Source organism: Salmo trutta, chromosome 23 (assembly GCF_901001165.1).
Source record: "Salmo trutta chromosome 23, fSalTru1.1, whole genome shotgun sequence".
NCBI lineage: Eukaryota > Metazoa > Chordata > Actinopteri > Salmoniformes > Salmonidae > Salmo > Salmo trutta.
The window spans coordinates 8,548,986-8,561,569 of NC_042979.1; the positions used below are offsets into that span (position 1 = coordinate 8,548,986).

The 12,584-nt window shown below is 43.7% G+C and overlaps 1 long non-coding RNA gene across 1 annotated transcript; it reads right to left on the minus strand.

Moving 5' to 3' along the window:
- Positions 1-2,118: 2,118 nt before the first annotated feature.
- On the minus strand, positions 2,119-2,670 carry LOC115160210 (uncharacterized). The gene is made up of 3 exons (XR_003869035.1): positions 2,616-2,670; positions 2,292-2,525; positions 2,119-2,188 (listed from the first exon to the last, which is right to left on the minus strand). It is a non-coding gene; the product is annotated as an uncharacterized LOC115160210 (long non-coding RNA).
- Between the last annotated feature and the right edge of the window lie 9,914 nt (positions 2,671-12,584).

The following is a 12,584-nucleotide window of genomic DNA, read 5'->3' on the forward strand; positions in this document are numbered from 1 at the left end:
GGTCTAGTTAGTGGTAGTTGGGGTGATCTGTGAGGAGGAACTGCTGCTTTCTGCCCCCTGGTGGCGCTGGGCTGGAATGGCACCCTCTGGCTGAAACCCTCTCTGCTCTTCTCTCTGCCTGCTTTTCTACGCACTGCACATACAGAGAAGGGTGAGATGGATGGCAGGCAGTGTGTGTGTGTGTGTGTGTGTGTGTGTGTGTGTGTGTGTGTGTGTGTGTGTGTGTGTGTGTGTGTGTGTGTGTGTGTGTGTGTGTGTGTGTGTGTGTGTGTGGCTGTCATGCAAGCCAAAAAGGCAGTGTTTGGGGCAGGATAAGAACATGCAGATGAGCATGTTCCGATGAGGTGACCAATGAGACACTTATGAGAGCATGACTGACAGCAATGAAGATGGAGCACAGTATTCAGTTCCCCTACAGGGTAAATCCCTTCCCCTCAACTAGGGCTGGGTGATATGACCTAAAACTCACATCTCAATAGTTTCAAAGTTATGGGTGATTCACAATATACATCTCGATTTTTTTGCCGTTTTCTCTAACTAAGCTTTGTTGCGCAGTTAAACAGGTCAATACACTGCATTTCAAAAAGTCAGGAATAATCTAATGAATTCAGGGCTTATAAAATTATACCTAAGCTAAATACAAGCCTTCCACAACCATAAGACCCACTAATAATTGACAAAAATATAAAACGCAATATGTGACAATTTCAATTTCGATTTTACTGAGTTACAGTTCATATAAAGAAATCAGTCAATTGAAATAAATTAATTAGGTCCTAATCTATGGATTTCACTTGACTGGGCAGGGGCGGAGCCATGGGTGGGCCTGGGAGGGCATAGGCCCACCCACTGGGGAGCCAGGCCCAGGCCCAGCCAATCGGAATTAGTTTTTTCCCCACAAAAGGGCTTTATTACAGACATAAATACTCCTCAGCATCTTGTCTTGTTGAATGAACTAGTAGAAGTCTGGAGAACTTTAGGTTGGGATTTTGCGTTGCAATGAGGACGCTGGCATTTGACTGGCTTTGAGTTGAAATTACATTCCCCTCAGTTGTCTGTCTCTCTCTTTTCCTACCCTATCAGACAACGTTTTAGTAGCCTATACAGCATTAGTTTTGTATCTTATGCATGCAGGCTTGTTGCAAGTTGGAACATTCTTCTGAAACACAACCTCTGTTTGGAGCTCCACCCATGCTAAATATTTCATATGGTGTCAATATAATCCATACTCGGCCCTTTTTTATCATCTTCCTGAGAGGAACTTCCCCAGAGTGTTTTTTTTGAAGATCGTGAGAAGCCTGGGCTCCGAGGCTATAGAAACATTAAACCCTCTTCCCTGTCTGTCCCTACCCAAGAGACATGTACTGTTATGATAGAGGAAACAATGACCTATATACTCTGGCTGAACTACCAGTGAGAAAGCAGTATTGTTGAGAAAAGGGAAACCACAAACTCTCTCCTCTAGCTCCCTCAGCCCCTGATATTGGCCATTGACTGACCTCTGGGTTCTGTTGGAGGCTGAGGAGGCTGTGGTGGTGGTGGTGTTGGGGTAGGAGGCTGTGGAGGAGTCTCCCATGGAGGTGTCAGCTATCCTCTGGCTAGCACACATGGCCTTCAGGGTCTGGAACACAGCCAGTGGAGCCACGTTCATCTACAACAGGCCCACAATGATCCTACAGGAGAGGACAGGGATTAAACTAAGAGTACAGTGTAAACTCTCAGACAGAAAGACAGGGGATTGTGTTATCAGAGAAGAAGGAGAGGAGAGATGAGGAAAGGAAGCTCCAACCTCTCTGTGTATGTCTGTGTGTGTCTCGGAGGGGGTTGGATAAAGCAAAACAACAAATCACTGTCTTCATGGAGAACGACCTTCTAATTGCCAGTTCAGCTTCTACTAAAAATGGGACCAACTGCAATATGACGTCACAAACATATACTTCATAACAAAAAGAAGGCCAGCATGCACTTTAAGAAGATAGAATTATACCCTGAACAAAACATCAACACATGAGATGTAGTACAAACTCTGAGGCTTTCCGGAAGCGGTATTGCTTGCGATTCCCATCAACTGATATAGCATCCACTTCCTGTGAGCAGGCAGGACAATGGAGGAGATCGCTTCCACAAAACGTGTCTATTTCAAACTGCCCGTACATCCACTCGAAGGAATGCCTTCTGGAATAACATGCTAAACAGACAAAGGTATAAGTAGGGGGCAATTTTTATATTAGGGACAAATATTAACCACTAATTCATTAAAATTATCATTTGATTAGTATATACACACTTACCCTGCCAAAGTGCTTTGTTCTTCCATCAAGCATTCCCACAAAGGCTTGACGGGAGCATCCTGGGGCCAACACCTTCATGTCTTCAAAGGACTTGAAGAGGTCCACTGTGAAGATGGTCTGGTGAGTCACGGTGGCTGGCTAGTAGCCACTCTTTACAAGTTCCTCCAGCCCCACTGTCCAATGTCTCAGACACCCGGGAGCAGTTCAGAGCAGGTAGGGACAGGTTGTAGCACCCTGAGTCAGGAGAAATTATTAGAAAGTAATTAATTACATTCTTTAAAAACATGTGAATAGAAGTAAAGTCCTTAAAAACCACATATTTACCATTTATTCCAATCAGGATAGCACCACGCATCCTCCCTGTTGCAATACTGACACTGGCCCATCGCAGTACCTTCAGCAGAGAGCATGCTGTCCATCATCACCATTGCCACTTTTGTGCACACAAGGCCTGCCTCTCTGCCCAAGTCACTTTTGTAGGTCCTGCATCAGGTAGTCTTGTGTAGGTAAAAAAAAATTGAAATTAAATGACAGAATTCATGAAAAAAATGTCATACAGCCAAGCTATTTTTAAGTTTGTCATGGAAATTGTTTCGCATTCTGTACCTGTATCTTGTGGGGATAGGTGCAGGAGCATGGCTACTGCAGGATGTGGTGTGGATCTGTTTTTCTAAAGTATTTCTACTTACTTCGGATCTGGAATCCCTCAACTGAAGCTAGCCAGCTAACTACCTACCAGCTATCAGTTAGCAAACCACTGCTGGCGGTCATCAGCTAACCTTTAGCTCGGAAAGCTCTCGCCAGTTCATACAACGTGACTCAAACCAGAGCATAACGGACCTATTTTTTTTTCTCCATATCCCCGGATTCCTACTGCAAACTCTGAACCTTTTCATTTGGATCTTCGCAACTAGCTAACCGCAATTCTGGCTGACTACTCCTGGCTAGCGTTTCCATCCCGGAGCAAGCACCAATTAGCCTGAAGCTAGCCCTGGTAGGGCTCCTGTGCTACCACCCCTTCTACTGTCGGTACGGGGCACAGAACCCCGCCAATCCTCTACTGTCTGGAATACCGACCTAATCTGCCCGAGGATTCCAACAGGCCCCTCAGGTGTGACGTACGCTGAAGGCCCATTCTGCTAACCGTGGCCTGCTAGCTACCTAGAGCTACTTGGAACCCTACTAATCCACGACTGGTCTATCGACGTCACCGCACGAAGAGGCAAAAACATCCATCGCGACGTCCCCCAAAGGCCCTTCTGCTAACTTGCTTGCCCCGGTCTGCTAACTGCTAGCTTGCTTGCCCCGGTCTGCTAACTGCTAGCTTGCTTGCCCCGGTCTGCTAACTGCTAGCTTGCTTGCCCCGGTCTGCTAACTGCTAGCTTGCTTGCCCCGGTCTGCTAACTGCTAGCTTGCTTGCCCCAGTCTGCTAACTGCTTGCTTGCTAACCCGGTCTGCTAAATGCTAGCTTGTTTAGGCCCGTTCTTCTAACTGCTAGCTTGTTTAGCCCCGGTCTACTAACTGCTAGCTTGTTTAGCCCCGGTCTACTAACTGCTAGCTTGTTTAGTCCCGGCCTACTAACTGCTAGCTTGTTAGCACCGGCCTGCTAACTGTCTGAATCGCCGTGTCCCCAGCCAGCCCAACCACTCACTGGACCCATATGTTCACTTGGCTACGCCTACCTCTCTCTAATATCAAAATGCCTCGTCCATTACTGTCCTGGTTAGTGATTACTGTCTTATTTCACTGTAGAGCCTCTAGCCCTGCTCAATATGACTTAACCATCCATGTTGTTCCACCTCCTACATATGCGATGACATCACCTGGTTTAAATGTCTCGAGAGACTATATCTCTCTTATCATTACTCATTGCCTAGGTTTACCTCCAATGTACTCACATACTACCTTACCTTTGTCTGTACACTATGCCTTGAATCTATGCTATTGTGCCCAGAAACCTGCTCCTTTTACTCTCTGTTCCGAACGTGCTAGACGGCCAGTTTGTATAGCCTTTAGCCGTACCCTTATTCTACTTCTCCTCTGGTGATGTAGAGGTTAATCCAGGTCCTGCCATGCCTAGCTCCACTCCTACTCCCCAGGTGCTCTCATTTGTTGACTTCTGTAACCGTAAAAGCCTTGGTTTCATGCATGCCAACATTAGAAGCCTACTCCCTAAGTTTGTTTTATTCACTGCTTTAGCACACTCTGCCAACCCGGATGTCTTAGACGTGTCTGAATCCTGACTTAGGAAAACCATCAAAAACCCTGAAATCTCCATCCCTAACTATAACATTTTCCGCCAAGACAGAACTGCCAAAGGGGGCGGTGTTGCAATCTACTGCAAAGATAACCTGCAGAGTTCTGTATTACTATCCAAGTCTGTACCCAAACAATTCCAGCTTCTAATTCTAAAAATTCACCTTTCCAGAAACAAGTCTCTCACTGTTGCCGCTTGCTATAGACCACCCTCTGCCCCCAGCTGTGCCCTCGACACCATATGTGAATTGATTGCCCCCCATCTATCTTCTGAGCTAGTGCAACTAGGTGACCTAAACTGGGACATGCTTAACACCCCGGCCATCCTACAATCTAAACTTGATGCCCTCAATCTCACACAAATTATCAATGAACCTACCAGGTACAACCTCAAATCCGTAAACACGGGCACCCTCATAGATATCATCCTAACTAACTCGCCCTCCAAATACACCTCTGCTGTTTTCAATCAAGATCTCAGCGATCACTGCCTCATTGCCTGCATGCGTAATGGGTCTGTGACCAAACGACCACCACTCATCACTGTCAAGCGCTCCCTAAAACACTTCTGCGAGCAGGCCTTTCTAATCGACCTGGCCGGGGTATCCTGGAATGACATTGACCTCATCCCGTCAGTAGATGATGCCTGGTTATTCTTTAAAATTGCCTTCCTCACCATCTTAAATAAGTATGCCCCATTTAAAAAATGTAGAACTAGGAATAGATATAGTCCTTGGTTCACTCCAGACCTGTCTGCCCTTGACCAGCACAAAAACATCCTGTGGCATTCTGCATTAGCATTGAATAGCCCCCGTGATATGCAACTTTTTAGGGAAGTTAGGAACAAATATACACAGGCATTTAGGAAAGCTAAGGCTAGCTTTTTCAAACAGAAATTTGATCCTGTAGTACAAACTCAAAAAGGTTCTGGGACACTGTAAAGTCCATGGAGAATAAGAGCACCTACTCCCAGCTGCCCACTGCTCTGAGGCTAGGAAACACTGTTACCACCAATAAATCCACTATAATTGAGAATTTCAATAAGCATTTCTCAGCTTTCCACCTGGCTACCCCTAACCTGGTCAACTGCCCGGCACCCTCCACAGCAACCCGCCAAAGCCCCCACCATTTCTCCTTCACCCAAATCCAGATATCTGATGTTCTGAAAGAGCTGCAAAATCTGGACCCCTACAAATCAGCCGGGCTAGACAATCTGGACCCTCTCTTTCTAAAATTATCTGCCGAAATTGTTGCAACCTCTATCACTAGCCTGTTCAACCTCTCTTTTGTATCGTCTGAGATTCCCAAAGATTGGAAAGCTGCCACGGTCATCCCCCTCTTCAAAGGGGGTGACACTCTAGACCCAAACTGCTAAAGACCTATATCTATCCTACCCTGTCTTTCTAAGGTCTTCGAAAGCCAAGTTAACAAACAGATTACTGACCATTTCGAATCCCACCGTACCTTCTCTGCTATGCAATCCGGTTTCAGAGCTGGTCATGGATGCACCTCAGACACGCTCAAGGTCCTAAACGACATCATAACCGCCATCGATAAGAGACATTACTGTGCAGTCGTATTCATCGACCTGGCCAAGGCTTTCGACTCTGTCAATCACCACATTCTTATTGGCAGACTCGACAGCCTTGGTTTCTCAAATGATTGCCTCGCCTGGTTTACCAACTACTTCTCTGATAGAGTTCAGTGTGTCAAATCGGAGGGCCTGTTGTCCGGACCTCTGGCAGTCTCTATCGGGGGTGCCACAGGGTTCAATTCTCGGGCCGACTCTCTTCTCTGTGTACATCAATGATGTCGTGCTTGCTGCTGGTGATTCTCTGATCCACCTCTACGCAGACGACACCATTCTGTATACTTCTGGCCCTTCTTTGGACACTGTGTTAACTAACCTCCAGACGAGCTTCAATGCCATACAGCTCTCCTTCCGTGGCCTCCAACTGCTCTTAAATGCAAGTAAAACTAAATGCATGCTATTCAATCGATCACTGCCCGCACCTACCCGCCCGTCCAGCATCACTACTCTGGACGGCTCTGACTTAGAATATGTGGACAACTACAAATACCTAGGTGTCTGGTTAGACTGTAAACTCTCCTTCCAGACTCACATTAAGCATCTCCAATCCAAAATTAAATCTAGAATCGGCTTCCTATATCGCAACAAAGCATCCTTCACTCATGCTGCCAAACACACCCTCGTAAAACTGACCATCCTACCGATCCTCGACTTCGGCGATGTCATCTATAAAATAGCATCCAACACTCTACTCAACAAATTGGATGCAGTCTATCACAGTGCCATCCGTTTTGTCACCAAAGACCCATACACTACCCACCACTGCGACCTGTACGCTGTCGTTGGTTGGCCCTCGCTTCATACTCGTCGCCAAACCCACTGGCCACAGGTTATCTACAAGTCTCTGCTAGGTAAAGCCCTGCCTTATCTCAGCTCACTGGTCACCATAGCAGCACTCACTCGTAGCACGCGCTCCAGCAGGTATATCTCACTGGTCACCCCCAAAGCCAATTCCTCCTTTGGTCGCCTTTCCTTCCAGTTCTCTGCTGCCAATTACTGGAAAGAACTGCAAAAATCACTGAAGCTGGAGACTCATATCTCCCTCACTAGCTTTAAGCACCAGCTGTCAGAGCAGCTCATAGATCACTGCACCTGTACTGTACATAGCCCATCTGTAAACAGCCCATCTATCTACCTCATCCCCATACTGTATTTATTTATTTATCTTGCTCCTTTGCACCCCAGTATCTCTACTTGCACATTCATCTCCTGCACATCTACCATTCCAGTGTTTAATTGCTATATTGTAATTAGTTCGCCACCATGGCCTATTTATTGCCTTAACTCCCTTATCTTACCTCATTTGTACTCACTGTATATAGACTTTTTGTTTTCTTTTGTTCTACTGTATTATTGACTGTATGTTTTGTTTATTCCATGTGTAACTCTGTGTTGTTATATGTTTCGAATTGCTGTGCTTTATCTTGGCCAGGTCGCAGTTGCAAATGAGAACTTGTTCTCAACTGAGCTACCTGGTTAAATAAAGGTGAAATAAAAAAATAAATAAAAAAGGAGGATGGGTACAGGTAATGGAAACTATTAAATCAAAATGTGTTTTCTATATAAAATGTAACCTAAAGGCATTAGTATAACTGTGTTTTTTGGGAGTAGAAACGAGAATCCACTATGACAGATATACATTGCATTCGGAAACAATTCAGACCCATTCCCCTCAACAACCTACACACAATATCCCATAATGACAAAGCGAAAACAGGTTTTTCAACATTTTTGCAAATGTATTAATAATAAAAAACAGAAATATCTTATTTACATAAGTATTGCTATGAGACTTGAAATTGAGATCAGGTGCATCCTGTTCCCATTGATTATCCTTGAGATGTTTCTACAACTTGATTGGAGTCCACCTGTGGTAAATTAAATTCATTGGCTCTATAAGTCTCTATAAGGCCCCACGGTTGACAGTGCATGTCAGACCAAAAACCAAGCCATGAGGTCGAAGGAATTGTCCGTGGAGCTCCGACACAGGATTGTGTCGAGGCACAGATCTGGGTAAGGGTACAAAAACATTTCTGCAGCATTGAAGGTCCCCAAGAACACAGTGGCCTCGTTCTTAAACTGAAGAAGTTTGGAACCACCAAGACTCTTCCTAGAGCTGGCCGCCCGGCCAAACTGAGTAATCGGGGGAGAAGGTCCTTGGTCAGGGAGGTGACCAAGAACCCGATGGTCATTCTAACAGAGCTCCAGAGTGGAAATGGGAGAACCTTCCAGATGGACAACCATCTCTCCAGCACTCCCCCAATCAGGCCTTTATGGTAGAGTGGCCAGAAGGAAGCCACTCCTCAGCCCGCTTGGAGTTTGCCAAAAGACACCTAAATGACTCTCAGACCATGAGAAACAAGATTCTCTGGTCTGATGAAACCAAGATTGAACTATTTGGCCTGAATGCCAAACGTTACAGCTGGAAGAAACCTGGCACCATCTCTACAGTGAAGCATGGTGGAGGCAGCATCATGTTTTCAGTGGCAGGGACTGGGAGACTAGTCAGGATCGAGGGAAACATGAAAGATCCTTGATGAAAACCTGTTCCAGAGCTCTCAGGACTTCAGACTGGGGTGAAGGTTCACCTTTCAACAGGACAATGGCCATAAGCAAACAGCCAAGACAACGCAGGAGTGACTTTGGGACAATGTCCTTGAGTGCCAGAGCCCGGACTTGAACCTGATGTAATATTTCTGGAGAGACCTGACAATAGTTGTGCAGCGACGCTACCCATCCAACCTGACAGAGCTTGAGAGGATCTGCAGAGAAGAACAGGAGAAACTCCCCAAATACAGGTGTGCCAAGATTGTAGCATCATACCCAAGAGGACTCGAGGCTGTAATTGCTGCCAATAGTGCTTCAACAAAGTACTGAGTAAAGGGTCTGAACTTATGTAAATGTGATATGTTTTTAATTTTCATAAATTGGCTAAAGTTTCTACAAACCTGTTTTAACTTTGTCATTATGGGGTATTGTGTATAGATTGATGAGGGGGAAAAACTATTGAATAGATTTTAGAATAAGGCTGTAATGTAACGTGGAAAAAGTCAAGGGGTTTGAATACATTCCGAATGCACTGTATGTCATAAAATTATGATATACTGTAGGTCATTATATTAGATATGTCATTAAATGACATGTACATAACTATGTGGTTTTAATGTGCATTAGCAGTGGTTCTTCTTAATTTGGGAGTAATATAACACTTTGAATCTATTGTCAATACATGCAACCTAAGAGTTCATGCCTGCAAGACAGAGGCTTAGGTTACAGTCAATCGGTCTGAGGATTTGAACGTTTTATAGCACCAATTTGTATTTAATCCCACATTAAAATGAAAACCAGTGAGCCAGCTAAAACTGCATTTAGTACTAGTTAGAAGTCTACAAGGTAGTCATGCTGCCTGACAGTTGAACGATGCTAGCCTTGATGAGGCCCTTACTCTCTTGGGGTTGTTGTGTGTGGTGCGATTTCCTTAGGGTCAAACGACCTGGCTTGAAGCCTACCTCAGGTTAATACCCCCTCCTACCATTTGCTACTCTGATGCGCAGAAGTAGGATACTGTATGAGGGTCAAAAGCATGTCCTGTTAAGGTGTGAGGGATTTGTGATAGAGAAGCACAGGTTGTGTTTTCTGAACCGAGGGAGTAGTGTAACGATCCTAGCATTGATAAGTCTGTTAAGAAATACCCCAAGGGAGATCTCCCTCTGGACATCTCCCTTGGGGTACATTGTGGACGGCTGATTTTCATTACTGTGGGGACTGCGTTATATTGTGCAAAAGCAAAAAGCAAAGCCTCCACAGTTAACACTCAAACGTTTTTGATATTGATCTGCTTTAATTCACTAATCACAGGTGAGTAATGCTGGCATTACTATTTATGAAGTGTATTTGAATATTCACATGTACACAATTGGTATACAGACAGCAAAAAGAGAATTACAGTTTAACATGTGCAGACACCAGCGTAGCTAGTTTATTTATGGCCTGTATGTGTCCCGTAGAAATATGATTCATATTTCTATGGGTCACATACAGGCAAAAAATGAACTACCTACACCATCGAAGATCTAATTAAAATGCTAAATAGTTTCCTCTGTTATATGTTATTTTTATATGCAGAGTAATTGTTTATTTTAAGTTGGGTGAGGTATCAACAACCACTGAGGTATACAAAGAACAAACACAACATGGTCAATTACCGTACCCTGCAAATCATTATCTGAAGAAACTCAAAAAAATACAATAGCATTAACTGTAGTTTTTGTGTTGAGCAAACAGAAACAGTTTTACATTTATTTTGGCATTGTCTACATGGAAAGAAATTGTGGCAAGATATTTATAGTTTTATAATTGTTAATATTCTTGATGACTTCTGTTTATTATGTGAGAATGTGCTGCTCGGTTTCCTTAACTATAATAAGGACAAAGAAAACATTTTACCTCTTAAATCTAATTGTGTAATTGGAAAAATGTACAAAAATGTACATTCACTAATAAAAAAAACACTCTCCATGTTTTCCATAAGGAGTTTGAGCACTACATTTAGACTACATTCTTCCAATAAGAAACCTGTTAAAACAAGGCCTTTGTGTAGCATATGTTATGATTGTCTGTGTCAATTCCGGTACTACGGAATCATGGGAGATTAAGTTTCACCGTCCGTCAATCATGAAATGAATAGCTCAATAATTCACCCCCAAAATATTTTCATGTGCTTCCACGACTGATATTGTGTTTTTACATAATTAATAACAGCGAGCAGCTAGCTAAAAAGGCCCAATGTTCACTGGCTCATGGCGGGAACCATAAAGCATACATCCTCCACATACAACACCCGTTCTGCCAGTCACATTCTGTTAAAGGTCCCCAAGGGCGCACATCCCTGTGCCGCTCTTCTTTTCAGTTCGCTGCCGCTAACGACTGGAACTAGCTGCAAAAAACCCCACTCAAACTGGACAGCTTTATCTCCATCTCCTCATTCAGACTCAATCATGGACACCCTTACTGACAGTTGTGGCTGCTTAACATGATGTATTGTTGTCTCTACCTTCTTGCCTTTGTGCTGTTGTCTGTGCCCAATACTGTTTGTACCATGTTTTGTGATGCTGCCATGTTGTGCTGCTACCATGTTGTCATGTGGTGTTGCTACCATGCTGTGTTGTCATGTATTGCTGCCATGCTACGTTGTTGTCTTAGGTCTTTATGTAGTGTTGTGGTGTCTCCCTTGTCATGATGTGTGTTTTGTCATGGTGTGTGTTTTGTCCTATCTATCTATCTATCTATCTATCTATCTATCTATCTATCTATCTATATATATATATATATATATACACACACAGTGGCGACTTCAGCATGTAAATCTTGGTGGGGCAAAAGAAAAAAAGGTGGGGTGCATGCCAGCAAATCCACAACACAACACTAAACAATACATTAATTGCACTATACCACTGCTACACCTGGTTATCAGCAGAGCCTTGTCTGGCAGCAAAACAGTTCATTCAGCCTCATTTACTGCCTTTTTAAAAAACATAGCTGATATGGCTGACTTGCTTAAACAAATGTGGTTTCTACTGACAATTGAGATGTACAAACTATGGCATAAGGGGACGACAAGCGGATAAGAGGCAATCCGTAATTTCGATTAAGACATTAATGAGCGAGCTAGGATGGACGTAGTCAATATCATTATTTGTTCAGCACTTTTGAAATGTACAGCGATAATAATTCAAATCATGGGCCGTTCTTACAGTGTACACCAAGTCAGAACCGTAGGATAAATAAAGGGGGCATATAAGCAGACAATGAAAGCTCTTACAATATTCAATGATTACATTTCTCAAAAACAGGTTAGAGCCTACATGTGCACCACCAAGTCAGAACAGTATGCGGAATTAAGAGGTGAATATAGACCAAATTATTAGGGTGAGGCACATGGGCTACTAACAGCTTACTACACAACATACAGTTAGTATTACTTTCTTAGCTACAGTATACATATCTCCCTTGCATATCACATAATTTATATAGCAGCATACAAGACATGTTTGGACTCACCTTGTTGTGCTGTGCTCACTTGAACAGGAAGGTGGCACGGCGGTCCATCATGGGAAAATGTTGTCATCAAACGTTGTCATCAAAGTCTGGCATTCTCTGGATTTATGGTGCTTTCACGACAACTGGGAACTCGAAAAAAAATACGGTTGAATCATGATGACGTCAGTGATCTTCAGGTCGTAGCTCTAGAAAGAGGCCAGAGTTCCCGATTTACAATTCCAAGTTAGATAAAAGTTCAAAACATGTTTTCCCAGTCGTTGCTCGTTTTTCCCAGAGTTCTCAGATGTCTTGAACTCACTAAAGTCAGATTTTGCCGTTACGAGTTAATAGTTGTTTTGAGCATGGCACAAATCATGCTTCATTGACCGCATGGCCAATGTTGAATG